Source organism: Meriones unguiculatus, chromosome 3, assembly GCF_030254825.1.
Source record: "Meriones unguiculatus strain TT.TT164.6M chromosome 3, Bangor_MerUng_6.1, whole genome shotgun sequence".
NCBI lineage: Eukaryota > Metazoa > Chordata > Mammalia > Rodentia > Muridae > Meriones > Meriones unguiculatus.
Genome location: NC_083351.1, coordinates 61,756,347 through 61,775,700, shown reverse-complemented (window position 1 = coordinate 61,775,700; position 19,354 = coordinate 61,756,347).

The window sequence follows — 19,354 nt, the reverse complement described above, 5'->3', positions numbered from 1 at the left end:
CCTCAAATTCTTGTGCCTCTTGCCTCAGCCTCCAAAATATTGAACTTATAAATATATGTCATTGCGCTCTACACCCTGAATCTCATTTTTATTCCCTCATTCCTCCACACTTATTGGCCACACAGGATATGTCAGTCACTACACTGGCACTTGGGATACAAAGGTAAACAAGGAGACAAAGTTCCTCAATGCCTGAGGTTACAAAATAGGATTTGCTGATTAATTTTCTAAGTATGTATGGAAACACATGAGCTGAGATGGTTGCTCGAAAGGAGAAGACTGTGGGGCTGTGAGGGCTTTTAATTAAAACCACTGGAGAGGTTTGGACTCCTAAGAGAGTGAAAGGATCTTCCTGGGGAACCAGTCTTGGCTTAGAGACAGGACAGATGAACAGGAGAGATGGAGGAAGGAAACAGAATGCTCAAGGCTGTGTAGTGGAAGTGAAATATTTTCGAGGAACTTAGAGAAAACCAGTGTGATTGGGGTGGAGATGATGGGAGACAAAACTAGAAATGTGGACAGATGCTGAATCACAAGAGGCCGTGGAAGCAGTCTGAAGGAGTGCCGATACGTGCCAGTGTGGCAATGACGCGATGGCCTTACCCATCCCCAGGCCAGTTCTCACCCATCCCCAGGCCAGTTCTTGCGCTTAGAGTGTGAAATGCCCCCCACCACAGACTCACGTGTTTAACAGTTGGTCCTTGGTTGGTAGCACTTTTTGTAAGCTTATGGAACCCTTAGGAGATGGGGTCTCACTGGTGAACATGGGCCACTGGGGTTACAACTAGACCCCACCTCCTGTTCCTTCTGTGCGCCCCGACTGGATGCAAAGTGGCCAGCTGCCTCATGCTCCTGCCTCCGTGTTTGATCACAGTACAGCAGTTGCCAGCTAGCTGTTAGACTGGCAGTCCCTGGTGTCGTCGCCCCTCACCTTCGACATCCCCACAGCTGTTAGCACAGGCGTCCCTCCCCATCTGGGACTTCCCTAGGAAGTAGGAGCCAAAGTAATGATGCCTGATGTAGAGTTGGAGGGATGGGAATGCTTTCTCCAAGATGCTACCTGTTCTCGTGAGTCACTACTGTGCACTAGCAGTCATTAAATATTTTGACAAGAATGACGAGACACTCTGAGGCAGGCAAAAGGATCAGACACGTGATTTGAGAGCAGCACTCCAAGCGCAGGGTGAATAAGAGACTGCAGAGGACCCAAGCGGAAGGAGCAGTCGGTAACTGATCCATACTGGCTTCTATTGGGATTCGGCTGTGGTGAGGATGCAGAGAAAAAAACAGATTCGAAACATAGAGAAGAAACCCCAATAAAAATCCTACCACTCAGGCTGAAGAGATGGCTCAGTGGTTAAGAGCACTGAGAGGTCCTGAGTTCAATTCCCAGTACTACATGGTGGCTCACAACCATCTATAATGGGATCTGAGGCCCTCTTCTAGGTGTGCAAAAACAGATCACTCACACATAAAAATAAATAAATAAATATTAAAATAATAATAATAAAGTCCTACCACTTAGGCAGTGAGATGGCCCTTGATGCCAACCCTGATGGTCTGAGTTTGATCCCTGGGACCTACATGGTGGAAGAAAAAAAAAACAATCCCCTCAAGTCATCCTCTGACCTTCACACATGCACTGTGGCCTGCCCAAACAAACAAACAAACAAAATGTAATTAAAAAGAAGTCCAAAATCCCAGTAGTCTGCACTAGAGAAATCAACAGTCTGGCTATAAAGTGTCTGAAGAGATGCAAAAGGTTTTCGCTAGTCAAAGTCTAAGACAGACAGACAGATAGACAGACATAAATAAATAGATAGATAGATAGATAGATAGATAAACAGATGAATGAATAAATAGATAGATAGATAGATAGATAGATAAATGAATGAATGAATAAAGTTAAAAGACTTGACATTCCCTAACTGTAAGAGCTACTAGAAGAGGCACGGCTTTCAGGATGGTACTTTACAGCATGATGATAAACAGGACATTGTAACAGAATGTAGTGCTTGCGTGTGCGTGTGCGTGTGTGTGTGTGTGTGTGTGTGCGCGTGTAGTCACTTGTGCACACCTATGATCGTGGAGGGCAGAGGCCAACTTGCAGTGTTGTTCCTTGGGAACAATCCAATTTTTGTTTTGTTTTGCTTGTTGTTGTTTTCAGCCTCGCACTGGCTTGGAGCTCACTGAGTAGGCTAGATCCCTGCCAGTGAGCCCCTGCGCTCTGCCTGCCTCTGCCTCCCTAGTGCTGAGATCACAAGTGTGAACCTCCATGCCTCATGTTTTGTGTGGGTTCATGTGTGTGGGCATGTGCTTGCCACAGCTCTAGCTTTGCAGTCAAGGGAAAACTTGCAAGCGTCAATTCTCTCCCACCAGGTAAGTTCTGGTGGTCAAACTTGGGCAGTTAGACTTGGCAGCAAACGCACAAACCCTCTGAGCCATCTGACCTTCCCAGCTAACATTTTAAAACATTGAACAACCCTTGCCGTCTGCTGGCAAATCCCACTCTGCCTGACTGATTTTTCACAAAGGGCCTAAAGCAAGTCAGTGGAGGATTGTTGCTTACAGTCGGTGCTCACAAGAGTCGACTATACCTGGGGGACATAAACAAACCTGGACTCTAGCCTCACACGGCAATCCAAAACTAGCAAAATGAGTAGTCAGAATGAATCACTGAAGAAAGATAGCAAAAAAAAAAAAAAAAAAAAAAACTACTGGAAGGAAGCACTGGACAATATCTTTGTGACGTGATTCGGCAGTAGTTTCATAAACAGAAGTTTTTAAATCCCAAAGAATAACTTTCAAAAGGCACCTTCACTTTTGCAGTCATTTGAAGAACTAATGTAGACACTTAGCTGACAGTCCTAGTCTTCCGATCGTTGCTGTAATAAGTGCGAAAACCAAAAGGCCACTTAGAAGAGGAAAGGGTTTATTTCAGCTTATACTTCCAGGGACAGTCCATTATTGAAAGAGGTCAGGGCAGGGAGCTTGAAGCAGAAGCCGGGAAGGAAGGAACACTGCTTGCTGGTTGGTGCTCTGGTTCATTCTGCCAGCTTTCTTATGCAGACTGGATAACTTACCTATGGGTGCTATTGCCTGCTATGAGCTGGGCCCTCTTACATCAGTCCTCACAGACATGGTCATAGGCCAATCAGAACTGAGCAATCTCCCAATTGAGACTCCCCCAGGTGACTATGGGAGTGTGTCAAGTTGACAGTTGAAATGGAGGACACCATAGAATCCAGTTGTCAAGCCCCTTGGTATTTGCCCAAAAGAACTGAAAACTTAACCATACACAAAAACCTGTACAAGACCACTTATGGCAGCTTTAGTCATAGTTGTCATTTCTTGGCCTAGGAGTGGCTAGATGGTCCAGTGGCTAAGAGTGCTATACAGGCATGAGTGTGTGAATTTGCACCTGCAACATCCATGCTTATAACCCCAGCAGTGTAGGAGGCAGAGACAGGAAGATTGCTGGGACTTGCTAGCCACTAGCCTCTCTCCACGTTCAGTGAGAGCCCCTATCTCAAGGACAGGAGACAGACAGGACTAGAGCAGGACACCTGAAATCTTCACTAGACTCCATACACACATATACCCCCATCCCCACCCACAGAGTTACACAAGCAACAACAAGAAACGCTTACTAAATGATTTAGCATATTTTCTAACGTTTTTGAAAATTTCATACATGCATCCAACATAATTCAGTCATATTCCCAACCCCTACTTTTCCTTCCAAGTCCTCTTAGATCCTTCACTTCACGGCTGGAAGCAACCAAGACTTTTGTTGTTAGTAGGTTACTGGGTAAAGAAATCATGTACATCCAGAGAGTGAAATACATTCTGTGATGAAGTTAAATAAACTATAAAACCACCTCAAGATTGGGAGAAAAAAATCAACGCATGTCATGAAGTGAGAAGAAACCAATCTGAAAAACCGACCTAGTGTACAGTTCTAGAGAAAGTCAAAATTCTGAAGAGAGTGGTTGGTGAGGTTGGTTGATGTGAGTAGACGAGCAGGTGGAACACAGAATTTCAGGGCAGTGAAACACTTCCATGTTACACTCCACTTGTGAATTCACATCGTTTTACATTTGCCCAAATTCGTTGAGTGTACAAGACCCAAGAGTGGTCCCTGATGCTTTGGGTGATGAAGATGCGTCAGATAAAGCAGGGTCAGGACACATAAGAGTATCTGAGCGAAGTGGAAATTCTCCCATCTTCTCCTACTCCCAACCAGGTCTCCAGAGAGAATCAGTACTTGTGGGGTACGCTCCCTCAAACCCTGTTACTGCAGCAGCCAGCGGCGGCCACAGCGCACAGGGTTCTGTCTCTCACAAAGACAGTCTCCCAGCAGAATGTGCTCTGCAGTCAGCTCTTCTGTCTGAACTTTGGCCACTTCTCCTGTACTTCCCACCCGCTTCTTCTTGCTCAGACTTTGGAGTCTCTGACCTGCGCTTCCACAGCCAGGGATACGCTCTGGTTCACCTTTTGGCCTCACGGTGTTTGTGTTGGGATTAAAGGATGTTTCAATCTTTTCCCCACTACAAGTAATGCTGGTATGTGTGCATTGTGGTGAGAATATTTTTTTGGAAAATAAATCCATAGAAAGGACAGACTAGACTTTGTCATGTTTTTATTCTTTAAAAAAAAAAAAAAGGCATTTTAGAACCATGTGTGGTAGGTCATGCCTATAACCCCAACTCTCAGGAAGCAGAGACAGGACGAGCAAGAGGTCAAGGCCATCCACAACTACACAGAAAGTTTAAGGCTAGCCTGATCTACCTGGTGAATTCTAGGCCAGGATTACATAGTGAGACTGTCCAAAAACAAAACAATACAAACAAATAATTTTGCTGCTGGGGTAATGGGACATTTAACTTAAGGCCACGGCAGAAAGATACTGATTTAGTCAGTATTCCATTGGTGTGAAGAGACACCATGGCCACAGTAACTCTTATAAAGAAAAGCATTTAATTGGGGCTGGCTTACGGTTCTCAAGAGTTAGTCCATTGTCATCACGGCAGGGAGAATGGCAGCAGGCAGGCAGACAATGGGGGAAAAAAGTAGCTGGGAAATCCACTTTAAATCTTCAGGCAGCAGGAAGAGAGAGAGCTCCTGGGCCTGGCTTGGGCTTTTAAAACCTCAAAGCCTACCCCCTGTGACACATTTTCTCCAACAAGGCTCCACTTCCTAATCCTTTCAAGTAGTGCCTCTCCCTAAGCATTCAAATAAATAAACCCATGGTGGTTTTATTCAAACCACCACAGACGCCATGAGTTCAAGGCCAGCCTGGGCTACAGAGTGAGACCCTGTCTTGAAAATGAAAACAACACCATTTAATGACTCTTAGCAAACCTAGCTCATGTCCTCAGTGCTAAATTCAATTTATGCTTTAAAATAATGGCATGTGTTAAAGTATGAGTATGTTGTACATGCATAGTATTCTTGCGATTGAAATGTTTTTGTGGTTTTGTTGTTACCATCTAAGAGTTAAAACCTCATTTTGTCAGGTATGTTTTAATGAAACTTTTCTGCACTGAAAAAAAAAGAAGCAAGAAAAATTGTTTAAAACAATAAAAAGAAGCTAAGTTTGATGATGCGGAGGTACACTCCTATCTCCATGGGAGGCTGAGGCTACTCTGGGGCACAGATTGCTTGGGCTCCAGGAACTTAAAACCAGCCTGAGCAACACAGGAAGATTTTTATCTCAGATGAGTTGATTATTATGGTAATTTAATTACATTACTAAAATACGAGATGCAGGGTGGAAGGAAGTATTTACAATAAACATGCCTGGTATTTATATTTAGAATATAAGCTGGTTATGTTAGTCTCCACCTTTAATCTCAACACTCGAGAGGCAGAGACTGGCAGATAGATGTCTGTGAGTTCAAGACCAGCATGGGCAATAGAAAATTTCAGGCCAGCCAGAGCTACGTATTAAAACTCTGTCTCAAAACCAAAATAGAGCATAAATCTCTCTTACAGCGCAGTAACTAAAAGAGAAAATGTGGTTCCGTGTTTCAGTGAGACCCGCTGGGCTGGAAGCGCACACTGCTGGGCCAGTCAGCTTCTGGGCGGACCAGATGAAAGGCGGACCGAGATGCTGTGGCAGGAGGTCTCCAGGCAAGCCAGGGGATTCGTGAGGAAAGAGTTCTCGGAAAATAAGTGTTACAGTTTTTTAGGCTAGGCTGGCTGCACTAGGCCAGATAGCAGCGGGGAGCTCGGGGCTCCAAAGCTGGAACCAGGCAGCAGTGAGGGCCTGGCCTGACCCAGACTAGTTGTGGCAGTTTTGGGAACGTTGGTAACAGATGTCCATGTCTCCGAAACTGACAGGCAGTAGTGGAACCTTGTTCGGTTTGGGTGGACAGAATGGCTGCTCCGAGAAAGATGGCTGCAGTAACAACAGGGGTGGAAGTGAGGTTGCCTGAGCCTGGCGGTTCTGCCGGGACTGCTGACCCAGCAGTCAGGTCCAGAGGCCCAGCCATGAGTTCTTCAGGGAGTAGGGAAACCCTTCTTTCCCCAAAAGAAACGATGACTCTCTGAAAGTCATGGTGTGTGAAAGAAGTGAGCAGAAGAGAGAGAGTTTATTTCGTGAATCAGGGACATTTACAGACCTTGGGCAGTGGAAGGGATCTCAGGGGTGACTCTGTTGTTAGAAGTGCCTGGGACACCTCAGTTGCATGTCCCCAGGGGCTTGCTGAATGGGTTCCTCATCTCCGTGAGGGTTATGTGATGCTCCTTAGAAGATCTGCAGATTCCCAGATCAGGCAAAGAGGAAACCCAGCTGAGAAAGGGTGTCTGTCATCTGTACCAAGCTTAAAGGCTATCCAGAAATGCCAGACTTCAACCTTAATAGCCAGGTCCCACAGCAAACAAACAAACAAACAGCTCCAGGCTGCAGGAAGCATCTGTTTTTGAAATAGGGAGGTGTGAATTTACCACTTTGACCATTGTAGATGTGTGGTTTGGTGGCACGAGACACCTTAATATTGTTTCAATGTGGCAATTACCCATAGTCAGAGCTTTGCACTTTTCCAAACTGAAAGTCTGTACCAGCTAAATAATTATTTCCTATTTCTTGTTCCTCCGTGTCCTGGCAATCCCCAGTTGACTTTCTGTTTCTGTGAACTAGGCCCCTTTAGACATCTCACAGAAGTAGAATTTTGTGGTATTTGCCATTTTATGTCTGACTTGTTTCGCTTAGGACAGTCTCTGCAGGGTTCATCCATGTTGTAGCCTGTGTCAGAATGCCGTTGCTTGTTACTCTACAGACTGGCCACATTTTGTTTATCCATTCCTGTGTCAGTCAACCCTCAAGAGTCTTGTCAAAGACATCGTGTCTAGGTGTACCACTTATGCACAAGTGTATCCCAAAGAAGGAAGGAACGCCCCAGAAGGGATCGGCGCCCAACTGAGCACTTCCCGAACACTGGGAATGGACTTCCCAGAGATGAAACCCAGGGTTCTTGGGTATATATAAATGTGTGTGTGTGTGTGTGTGTGTGTGTGTGTGTTAGTTTTCATAGATACCGTCTATGGATGGGTAGGAGCCTATACCACCCAGACAGCCTTGGTGGTCACCAAGAAGCTCCAAGAGTTGATTCCCAGCTTTGGATTGTCCTTCTCACTGGGGTATGAAAATGGCCCAAAATCTTCATGGCTAAAGTTTCCCAAAATCTGGCAAAGATCCTAAATGTTGATTGGAAACTATATTGTGTCTAGAGCCCACAAACTCAAACCCAGGTGTCGGAGCAGTGCCTCTGGCAGCTGCTTTGATATTTAAATCTCAGTGGAGAGACTGCTTTTACCGGACCTTCTCTAAAGGCAGGGTAGAATTTGCAAGTCCATCTCCTTTTGTTTGTGACAGCAGGTAGGATAGCTTATGAGGATCACACCTCTTCCTCAGGCTCCTTGTGGAATTTAAACCATTGTTCTGAGATGTTTCTACTCTGGCTTAGAAACTCTACAATAAAAAGACAGGCCAACAGTTACTGCAGAAGGCTGAAGAAGATGCTCCAAGCATCCTGTCTCAACTCTTGTGTAAACAGGACACAAATAAAGCAACTAGATACAATGTTGTGCAATGGGAGGAGCCAGAGAACAGGAAAGGGTGGGAGGAGCACGAGGAGAGGAGAGCAGAGCACTGGTGAGAGCAGAGCTGGAGGAGAGAGCTTGGAGGAAGTGGAGCATGAACCAGACCTAAGATTTCACAAAAAGCAAGTATAATGTGGGAAATCTAAATGTTAGGAAACAGAGGGCTGGAGACAGAGGAGGAGGCAGAGACTTGAGACTTGCTGCTTGCACTGCTTGCTGCAGCAGCCTGCCTTTTGCTGTGGCTGTCGAGTCTGGACCTTTAAAAAAGTTTCCTGTGTGCTGTGTGTTTATTTAAATAATGACTCAAGAACCATTCGACTCTGCTGGCTGGCTCCGGCACTCAGGACAGGTAGAAAGGATAAATAGGTCCTTGAAGGAAACTTTAAAAAAAATGTCCTTGAAACTGGTGAAAATTGGGCCAACCTCCTATCAACCTCCTTCAAAAAGCCAGGTACACCTTGAATCGAGATGATTTTGCCTCATTTAAAATTATGTTTGGGGGTACTACCCAGCTCCAAACTAAGAGATGTCCCTCCTCACGTCCCACAGGCCCTGTAACAAGCCCAGAGATTTATTCATCAGATGATTTGAGAAGCTATGCCTTTTACCCATGTCTGAGACTGCCCACAAGTTCCAGACTGTGATTTTATGTGGGTAAAGATCCCAACCCAGAGCCTGGAACCAATGTAAAAAGGCCCATAACTTATGGTCCTCACCACCTCCTCAACAGTAAAAGTCACCAGTGTCACCTGGTGAATCCACCATGCCTAGCTGAAGGAGGCTACTGAGGACAATGGCATGGGTCATCAGCAGGTCATCTTACCCACTAAGGATATAATTGACCTGAGCCTTATGACTACAGTTGTCTTATTTTTGCCTTCTTTGTCTCCCTGTGGAAAAGTCCCATAAGCCCCATAAGCCAAGACTCTGGGTGTCCTAGTCACTGTTCTATTACTATAAAGAGACACCGTGATCAAGGCAACTCTTATGAAAGAAAGCATTTAATTGGTGTCTTAGTTAGGGTTTCTATTACTGCCATTAAAGTACCATGACCAAATAGGAAGTTGGGGAGGAAAGGGTTTGGCTTACATTTCCACATTGTAGTTCATCATTAAGGGGAGCCAGAGCCAGGGTAGGAACTCAAATAGCTGACCTTGGACTCAAGCTATGAGCATGCATGCGCATATACATATGTGTTTTTATGAGGACTTTGTCACATCACCAAAGAAAACCACCACCACCACCACCAAAAATATATTAGTTCGGGTCTTTTCCAATGAGGAAGGATATGTGGGCAAAGAAAACACAGGAAGTCTTTTGGGTACGGGGAGGTTGTAAGTTGGTGCAGGAGGTAAAGGCACTTGCCACACCTGAACACCCAAGTTTCATCTCCAGGACCCCACATCGTAGATGGAAAGAACTGACTCCTACAAGTTATCTTCTGACCTCTGTAAGTATGCCATGGCATGAGCAGACACACACATGTACAAATAAATACATCTAATACAAAATGAAAGAAAAGAAAAGTCTCATGGATAGAGTGAGTAGAGAGGAGCAGTGTTCTGCACGTAGGTGAGGCCACTGAGCTGTCCAGATCTGCACTTTGGACTGTCAATAGCAGTGGGTGTAGTAGGCAGAGTAACAGATACCCAAAGATGTCCACAAGCTGATCCCTGGAACTTGAGAGTATATGACCATAAATGGGCATGAGTTGTGCTAACGTCAGCTGTCACTCTTTAAAAACATGATCTGTGTAGGTAAAATTGTTCAATTTGTGTGTAGCATGCTAGCAGAAGCCCCACTGTGGCAATCCAGCTGTTAATATTCTTTTTGGTGTTTTTAATATATAGACACCTTTTTGTTAAGTGGATCCAGTTTTCGGTTTTTCTTTTTCCTTTTCTTTTCTCTCCCTCTGAGTATATGGTTGTTGATTTTCCAGCCAACAGAGTGACATGGACATGATGACCGAGTTTCAGGAGACTTGGTCACAGTGGCAGGGTGACTTTTTCCTGGGATTGCCTGCCTCTCCAGATTGTTTCAGAGTTTAGACAAATAAGCTGTGGTGATTTGAACGAGAATGGCCCCTATAGGCTCAAATGCTTAAATATTTGATCCCCAGTTGGTGGGACTATTTGAGAAGGTGGAAGGTGTGGCCTTGTTAGAGGAGGTATATCTTTGAAGTTTACAACAAAGGTCAGACTCAGTCTCTCCCTTCCCCTCCCCCACTTCCCTCTCCCCCTCCCTCTGCCTGCAACATTTGGAACAGATGTCAGCTCTCAGCTACTTCTCTAGCAACATGTCTGCTTGCTTGCTGCGATGCTCCCCATTATAATGATGATGGATTACCACTCTGAAACTGTACCAATTCAATGCTTTCTTTTATAAGTTGCCTTGGTCATGGTGTCTCCTCACAGCAATAGAACGGTAACTAAGACAGAAGTAAAGCCTCTTTGTATTCACAGTGTTGTTAACACAGGTCACGGTGAGAAGTGGACATGTGTATAAAACCCATCTATTAGCTAAGAGCTGTTTTCAGAGAGCACCACTAAATGATTTTTTAATATATCTTATGTAATGATTTGCCAAAAAAAATCTCAAAACACTGAATATCATATTGTATTGTCATTTGGAGCTTCCTTTTTGCATTACCTATTAGCATATTGAAGGGCTGTCTATTAAGTAACTATGTAAAGATGTATGTACTGGAAACTTAAAGGCTAGACAAAAGCTTCATGATAATGTGTAAATTCCTGAGAAATCTTCTCTAGCTTTCTTGTTTTTATATTTAAAAAAGCTTCTTTTTTAAAAAAGCTTTTCCTTGTCATTTATTCCAGTCATCTGATCACATATAGGAATTGTGTGTGCTCTAGTTTCTGCATCAGGAAGCCCCAGGAAAGGTTATTCCCAAGCTAATGATGCAAAGACACCAAAGTCTGCTTTTCAGAATCTTAAAAGCTAATTCAGTAATCAGACAGTGCCTAGACGTCATTGGATCCTGTCTTTCAGCAACAACAAAATGGTTAAGTACTATGTGGCAAGCACTGAGCTAGGCAAGGCAAGACAAGCTGTTACAAAAGGTCTTGAGAGCCCTTAAACATGCACAGCTCAGTGGAACAGGCTAGAAAACCCAGAAACAATAGGTCAAATATGTTTGACTGTTTTTGTTTTGACAAATTTTCAAAGAACATCCAATGGAGGAGAGACAGTTTTTCAACAAATGCTGATGCAGCAGTCAGAGACCCACAAACAAACAAACAAACTTTGGCCTAACCCCCAAATCCTACATTAAAAAAATCAACTTAAAATGAATCCCATAGTCAAGTAAAACATAAAACTGTAGGGCCAGCAAGATTGCTTAGTAGATAAAGGTGCTTCTTGCCAAGTTTGATGGCCTAAGTTTGATCCCCAGAATGCACATGGTAGAGAGAAAACGGACTCTGCGAGTCTTTCCCGGGCCTCCACAGATGTGCTGTGGCATTTCTGTGTATACATGAAAATAAACAAGTAAATAAGCGAAAAGCCATAGCCTAGTTAGAGAAAACTTTAGAGCCTTGTCAAAGTCTAGGATGAGAAAAACAGTTCTCAGACTTCACAGAATAAGAAGACAAGCTGGGCAGCATGGATATTATCAAAATTAAAACTCTTTACACTCTGTGAAAGACAGTACATGAAGATAAACAGACTAGAAGTCTAGCGATTAGTGAGAAAGAAATACAGACAAGACAATGTATCCCAAGTATGTAAAGGAAGACAGTCCCTGTCTGCCCAGGGACTCTTCAAAGTCTGACCTAGGATTTGAAGGACAGGAGGTGCAATAGATGGATAGACTCAGGAGGGTAAGGAACATGCGACAGAATGAGCAAACTTCCAAGGAAGGAAAATGCAGGATGTGCTGTTGTAAAAATGTCTTGCCCAGTGCAGGTGACAGTACGTGGGAAAAGAGCCAAGAAAAGAAAACCAGAGAAAAATTATATAATTGATACTGGGGCCATAGCCCCACTCCAAATTGGTTGACTAGTAGAAAGCATTTAATGCCTTAAGAAGAGCAGACAGACATCGCTGACAGATGTGATCTCTGGGCACTCAGGAGAATGGGGTTGTTAGGTTAGAGGCCAGGCCAAAAGATGCCCATTTATTCCACAGAGCTTGAGGGTGGGGAGAGCAGAAAGGATGCTGAGCTGTCTTCTGTGTAAGGTGTAAGTGAGGCTATCCCATCCTGTCTTTGTCCCATGGAAGCATCTTCCATCTAACACTATGTGCACAGGTGGAAGGACTGACTTGAAGCACAACTTCAGTGGGGTTATGCTCACCATGCACTATACCCTTTGGCTTTGGGGAGGAGAAAAAGGAAAAACAAGGTCAAAAAAAAGGTTATCAAGGGGTTCGTAAAGTATTTAATTAAGAAATACATTTCAGCAAAGGCTTTACTTTGTTCCCCAATCCATGGTGTCATAAGTGACTCTCCACCAAGCCAAGCAAGCTGCCATCTTGGGACATTCAGCTGTGCACACACACACACACACACACACACACAGACACACAGAGAGAGAGAGGTAGGAAAGGAGTAGTGTCTAATAGCTCCCTCCCACTTAGCAACTCTATTCTTGGTCAGAGAAGACTGTGGTGGGCTCCCTCTGTGCAGCTATGAGGAAGACCTGTCTCTCCTGGGTAAGGCTTTTCAGGTGCTGCCTGTTGTGGGAGGAATGCAGACATTCCTGTAAGTAATCTCTTTCCTAGACTCTGTAAGGGTGCCCAATAAACTTATTGGTTCCCGAACGAATTTTGGTAGAACTGTGCCTCAGTCTGTCATTAGAACCTTGGGAGGAAGGGTGGGTGTGACTTTGTTTGTCCTTAGGAATTTTAACAACACATGGACATCCTGGGTTTTTTTTTTTTTTAAACCATTTTGACAGTTTTATATATCCTCTCTATATCCACTTCCCTAATTTGGTCAGGAGAGTTGGGTCCTAAGCAGCTATGACTCAGAGTAAACTTTCACCAGTTCCATTTCCCTCCAGTGCTGTTGGTACCATCACAAGTCCTTTTGCATTATTCAAGCAAATACCGCAAGGCAGCTAAGCCAGTAATCTCTTTACAGCTAGGGACTAGATGGCTGGGTGACCACCTAGTGCCAATCTTTTAATAAAAGTGAAGGGTTGGGGTGTCGCACAGCCGTAGAGCACTAGCCTAGCATGTACGAGGCCCAAGGTTTGAACACCAGCACTGAAAAAACAACAGTTAGAGAAACTGTGGTGGTTACTGTTGGTTGTCAACATGACAGGATTTAGAATCACCTAGGTGACAAGCCTCTGGGCACACCGGTGAGAGAAAACCTAGATTAAGCTAGCCTCTGGGCATGCCTGTGAGGGAATATCTAGAGCAGGCTCATGAGATGAGAAGATGCATTTCGATTATGAACAGTGCTGTTCCATGGGCTAAGATTCTATACCAAATAAAAAGAAGGCCGAAGCTGAGCACCGACGTTTGCCACTCTGCTTCCTGGCTGTGGATGCAAAACCAGTCAACTCAAGCTCCTGCTTAAGCTCACCATGTTGGACTGTAGGTCCTTGAACTGTAAGACTAAATAAACCCTTAAGTTGCTTCTTGGCAAATGTTTTGTCACAAAGAGAAAAGTACCTAGCACAGAGGAGCTGGGGAAACACAACAGAGAAGGATGGGAAAGTTTACCAAGTAGGAGGTAAGTTTAGATGCTCTGTGTTTTGAGTTGCTGACTTTCTACCTATCTCATGTCTATTGCTCAGCCTATCAGGTTATTCACAGAAAACATTTACCATACTTGTTCCTATACCATGTTTCCCTTGAATGTTTAACTTGATTTGCACAGAGGCAGATTTGAGGTTGATGGCATCTTCATGCTCAGAGAAATCAACCCCTGCCAATGACATGACCCTAAATTTCTGTGACATTATCAGCAAAATAATATGTAGCACTTAAGGTAGAAGGGTGGTTTGAGTTAACTCAGCATAACTAGCCAGAGATGGTAATCAAGATTCTAACTCTACATTAGATATACTGCCTTTAAAAATGGTCAGAAAAAACTTACAAATTCCAAAGAGGTATCTTTATTGCCAACAACAGAAAATTTTAATTTTGCCCATTATCTGTTTTGCTTGGCCTCTGGTTATTGAGGGCACCAGTCTTCAGGCTCCTTGTATCTTACATTTTCTATCCCTAAATTAACAGTAGAATTGAAAGCAATTGACCATACAAACCAAGAAACCCAAGGAAATTTCCTTTTATTTTTTTAAATTTGCTTTTTCAAGGCATGGTTTCTCTGTGCAGCCTTAGATGTCCTGGACTTGCTTTGTAGACCAGGCTAGCCTCAAATTCACAGAGATCCATCTGCCTCTGCCTCCCCAAGTGCTGGGATTACAGGTGTGCACCACCATGAATGGCTACAAAATTTCTTGAACTTGCTGTGTATATTCTTTAAATAGTAAAACCATTCTTTAAAATATACAGGCAAATACTGGTGGTTGAGTAATTAGTTACTTTTCTATTGCTGTGATAAAGCACTGCAAACAAGGCAACTGAGAGAAGGAAGGGTTTATTTAGGGCTTACAGTTCCAGGGATAAGAGTCCATCTCCATCACAGCCACAGGGGACTGTGGCAGCAAATACCAGGCATTGTGGCAGGAACATCTGACAACTTACATTTTAACCTCAAGCACAAAACAAAGCAAGTGATTTGGGGATGGCCAAATCGCTTCCAGCAAGGCCATAACCCTGCTCTCTCCCAAACCACCACAATGGGTTATCAAGTTTTTCCCGGCTTAAATGTGCTTATGACATGGAAAAATATACTTCATTACTCATGATTAGAATGTTCTCTCTAATATCCTCAGACTTGGAATATCTGCAAAGTACTACACAAGTGTTACATGGGTGCATGCATAGGACATTAGTGGTGCCAAGCTGAAACTGTTGGCAATTGACAGAGTTCAGGGAGAGGGAGGGCCTCAGAGGTCCAGCATCCAACGTTTACGGAAAATCCCCCAACAGAGTGAATGTGTGGCTATAACTTAACACTGTCGTGTGAAGTGTGCACTATTTCCATTTTATAGACGAGGAGACTGAGGCTTGGTCAGGTGAGACGACTTTCTAAGGTCAAACATGAGTAGTGATAGAGACATTACAGCACGGGCCACCCAGCACCAGAGCTCCTGCTTCTCTCAGAAGTCGTTATTATGCTGCAGAAAACATGGTGGTCCTGTGGATGGTGGATCGGAGCACAGACCCAAAGCTGGAAGACCTGCCTGGAGGCCCGTGAAGCCATCCAGTGAAAACTGGTCTGAACTGGCCAGGATGGTCTATGAGGTGTGGGGGAGGGGGACACGGTTGACAAAAAGTGGTAGCTGATAGTAAGTGCAGAGCCTTAGGTTTGATCTCTGCCACTCAGAGGGCAAGACTAAGAAGAGAGCAGAAAAACAGAGGCTTCTGCTCTGAATGACAAGGTGGGTGCTGAGAACACAGTTAAAAATGAAGAAGGGGTTGCATGAGAAGACCCATGGTTTTTGAGACTCTGATATACAAAGACCATTCAAATAGAGGAGCCTGGAGATCAGAACATGGGAGAGAGTGGCTTGAAAGAAGTGGTGAGACTTTTGCTTCTGCATTTGTAAGCCTTTGGCAGGGACCTTAATACTATATTACAAGGTCATTCCATCTTATTTTTCTTTCTTTAGGTTTTGGTAAAAGTGAAAGCAAAAGTAGGTCATCTTAAAACTAAAAATGTTACCCTTTTCCACCCTGAGTTGTTTTTGTTTGTTGTTGCTGTTTTTAGTTGTTTCATTTTTGCATTTTGGAGACAAAGTCTCATGATCTCCTAAGACTGACCTGGAAACTCATCAAGTAGACCCAGCTGGCTTTGAACTCGCAACATTGACCTCCTGAGTATTTCAAGTGTTAGGATTACAGCCTTGTACCATGCTGCCTGACCCCACCCCAACTTTCTCTTCCTTTCTGAAGATGGAATACTCTAGGCATCTGGTAGAGCATGTTTAGGTGAACTGTTTGGCTGAGCTAGAAATATAACTTGAGTCTTATGTACTTTACCTATGAAGTTTTCATGAATATAAGCGATTGCTAGCCATTTGAGTACAGACATTAGAGAAAGGCCAACCTCTAAACTGTACAAAATACAAGTACCACATGTGTACCACTACATGTGTACATGTAGGACAGAACTGGAGGTGACAGGTCAGTACAGACAATTGATACCAATAAGGTCACATGATAAGAGGATAGAATATGAAACAATAATAATGAATTGAGATTAAGGAGGTGGAAGAAAACCAAAGGAAACAAATATCATCAGCTAGAGGAATCACAGAAGTGCAGGAATTTGGCATAAGAGTAATAAGTTGGGGCTGGAAAGAGGTTAAGAGGTTATGAGCACTGGTCTTCCAGAGGTCCTGAGTTCAATTCCCAGCAATCACATGGTGGCTCATAACCATCTATAATGAGATCTGGTGCCCTCTTCCGGTGTGTAAGCCCATTTGCAGGCAGACTACTGCATAAATATAAAAAAAAAATAAGTTGCAAGATTATATCACATCATATCACATACAGAAGAGACACTGTTAAACTCAGTAGTTAAATTCACTGTTAAACTGAGTCACTAGAAGGCCAAAAAAAAAAAAAATCTGAGGCTTTGAGGATATGAGTATATATTCTTTTTTTTTTTTTTTTTGCTCTTGGGTTTGTTTTATTGTTTTTAGGCAGGGTCTCATGTAGCCCAGACTGGCCACAACCTCTGGCCCAGGATGACTTTGAACTTCTGATCCTCCTGCCTCCATCTCCTGAGTACTGGGATTATAGGAGTGGGATACCATGCAGGGCTTTATTCAGGATCTAACCAGGATTTCCAATATCAACTGAATTATACCCACAGCCCCTCTTTTTGCAGAGTAGTCAAGTTCTGTTTGCTGTGTTATGCCCAGGGATTTCTGCTCAGTCCTTATGGTGACTACTCTTTCATGACAGTACCTTGATACCTGACCAAACATTACTTCCCACGTTTCTATGAGGGTTGTTTTTTGTTTGCTTGTTTGTTGGGTAAGATTAACACACACACACACACACAAGATTAACACTCACCAGTAGACTCTGAATGAAGATGATTACTATTCCAATGAAGCAGATACAAGAAAACCACAGGAGAATGGCATCTAAGTTAAATATGGACATAGCAGTGATTGAAGTACAGAGGGTCATAGTGTCCTGAATGAAGGGATTTTAGAACAGTTCTGAAACTCAGAATACTTTCTGATAGAGACTAGGCTGAATCACTTGAAAATGAAATTTCATGAATCCAGTCTAACAATGTTAAGACAATTAGCTGCGTTCCCTAAAATGGCAGATTTCAAAATAACCATTTTACAGCAGCATTTTTCTGGGTCTGAAAACATGAGGCCTAGAACTGGCAATACACAAAATCCAAACTTGGACAAACTGGTTTTGAATATTTTCCTTTTCTGCATTTCTTTTCTTTTTGGGAGACAGGGTCTCCTGATATAGCCCAGGATGGCCTCCAAGTCACAGCCACGCCTTCTGCTCCAGTAATTATATCTCAGGGTAATTCTGAAGCCAAGTCAGTTCAGGAAGCAACCTGTGGAATTCATTTACTTTCCACGGATGGCTAGTTCCTTACCCAAGTCTTAGAAATAATAATTCCTATGGCTGTTCAAGCGACTTGGTTCTCTTCTGAGTAGTAAACATGCTGAGGGCAGGCGTCAGTGTTTCTCCAGCAAAATGCTCAAATAATCCTTGCTCACACGGCACACCTGAAGGCACACGAGACGCTGGCAATGAGGTATTTAAAGACCAGCTAAAACGAGCCTTTTCTGATTCATGAAGCTCTATTTTAATCTCGTTGACTTTGGCTTTTGAGACCGATTTGACCTTTGATTCTGGTGCTACTATCTTTCCAAACTGGCTCATCCAGAAAGATATCAGTTTTACTGAGACAGAGAAGATGAAGGGTGCTTTGAGGAGGAAAGTTTACTATTATATCTATGTCCTGTTGGGTAGGGTTATCTGCTCAGAAAAGATGCCATCTAGTTGCAAAGTCCAGCCAATGAAGACGATAGTGTTGCCAGTAGATAAGAGACTCTTTAAAACGAGGAATGGAGACAGTGAGAAGAGGGCAGCGGGTTCAGATAGACTAGTCTAACTTGTACTTAACCGGTTGGAGAAAACCCTCAAACTTGACACACACAACTCAAATCTAGAGGTGGAAAATCACAGAAAAGAAGGAATCCAGTTTAAAACGAAAGCCAATATATGTAAGGGACAAACCTTCCACTTTTTTACCTCCACCCCTACCATGTGTCTACAAAAAAGTTACTAAAGTTTCTTTTGACTGAGTTGAGGTGTCAAGATATAAAACAAGAAATCAAAAAATCCTTTTCCTAGACAAATGTAAGGAAAACATAATTTGGGGTATACATATACAAACACTTAACAGATGTTGACAAAAGCTACGGTTCAATAGAAGGGACTTAACCAGTGGGTCTCAATCTTCCTAATGCTGCGACCCTTTAATGGTGGGTCTATGTTGTGGTGACCCCAACCAAAAAATTGTGTGTACTTCAAAACTGTAATTTTGCTGTTATGAATCATAATGTAAATATTTGTGGAGAAAGAAGTCTGTTAAAGGTGTCGGGACTCACAGGTTGAGAGCCTCTGGGCTATCCAGCAGAGTCTTTTTGAGAAGAAGGTGACTCAAACTGTGGACTTGGGACTGTCACAACTGCTGAGGATTTCTGATCTGAACACAGAATCTCTGTGTTCTAGTTTGGTGAAAACAGGAAGTTACAGCAAATACATCTTTTGTCCAGATGATGTGCTAACTGAAAATCTTTCCTTGCTCGGTCAAGGAATTTAAGGTAGATTTAAGCCAGGATATCAGAACAGCTGCCTCCAACTAGATGGAGGGTAAACCCACTCTTCCTCCAGCCTCTCACCTGTGGCTGGGGTGCTGCCAAATTTAAAACTGAATTACTACGAACACAAGACGATGGCAGCTGATTTCCAACGAGGGAGATTTTGTTTTTTTTTTTTTCTAGAAGTAAACTCAGTACTATTTCATGCCATCACAGGCTGGGATCACAAACTCCAAGCCTCCAGGACTGCACCTTCCGGAGACTAAAAGTGGAAAGGAACTGCCGAGCGAAAGGAGAAAAGTATTAAAGAGGGAGACACACAACACGTGGGCCTGCGGCCG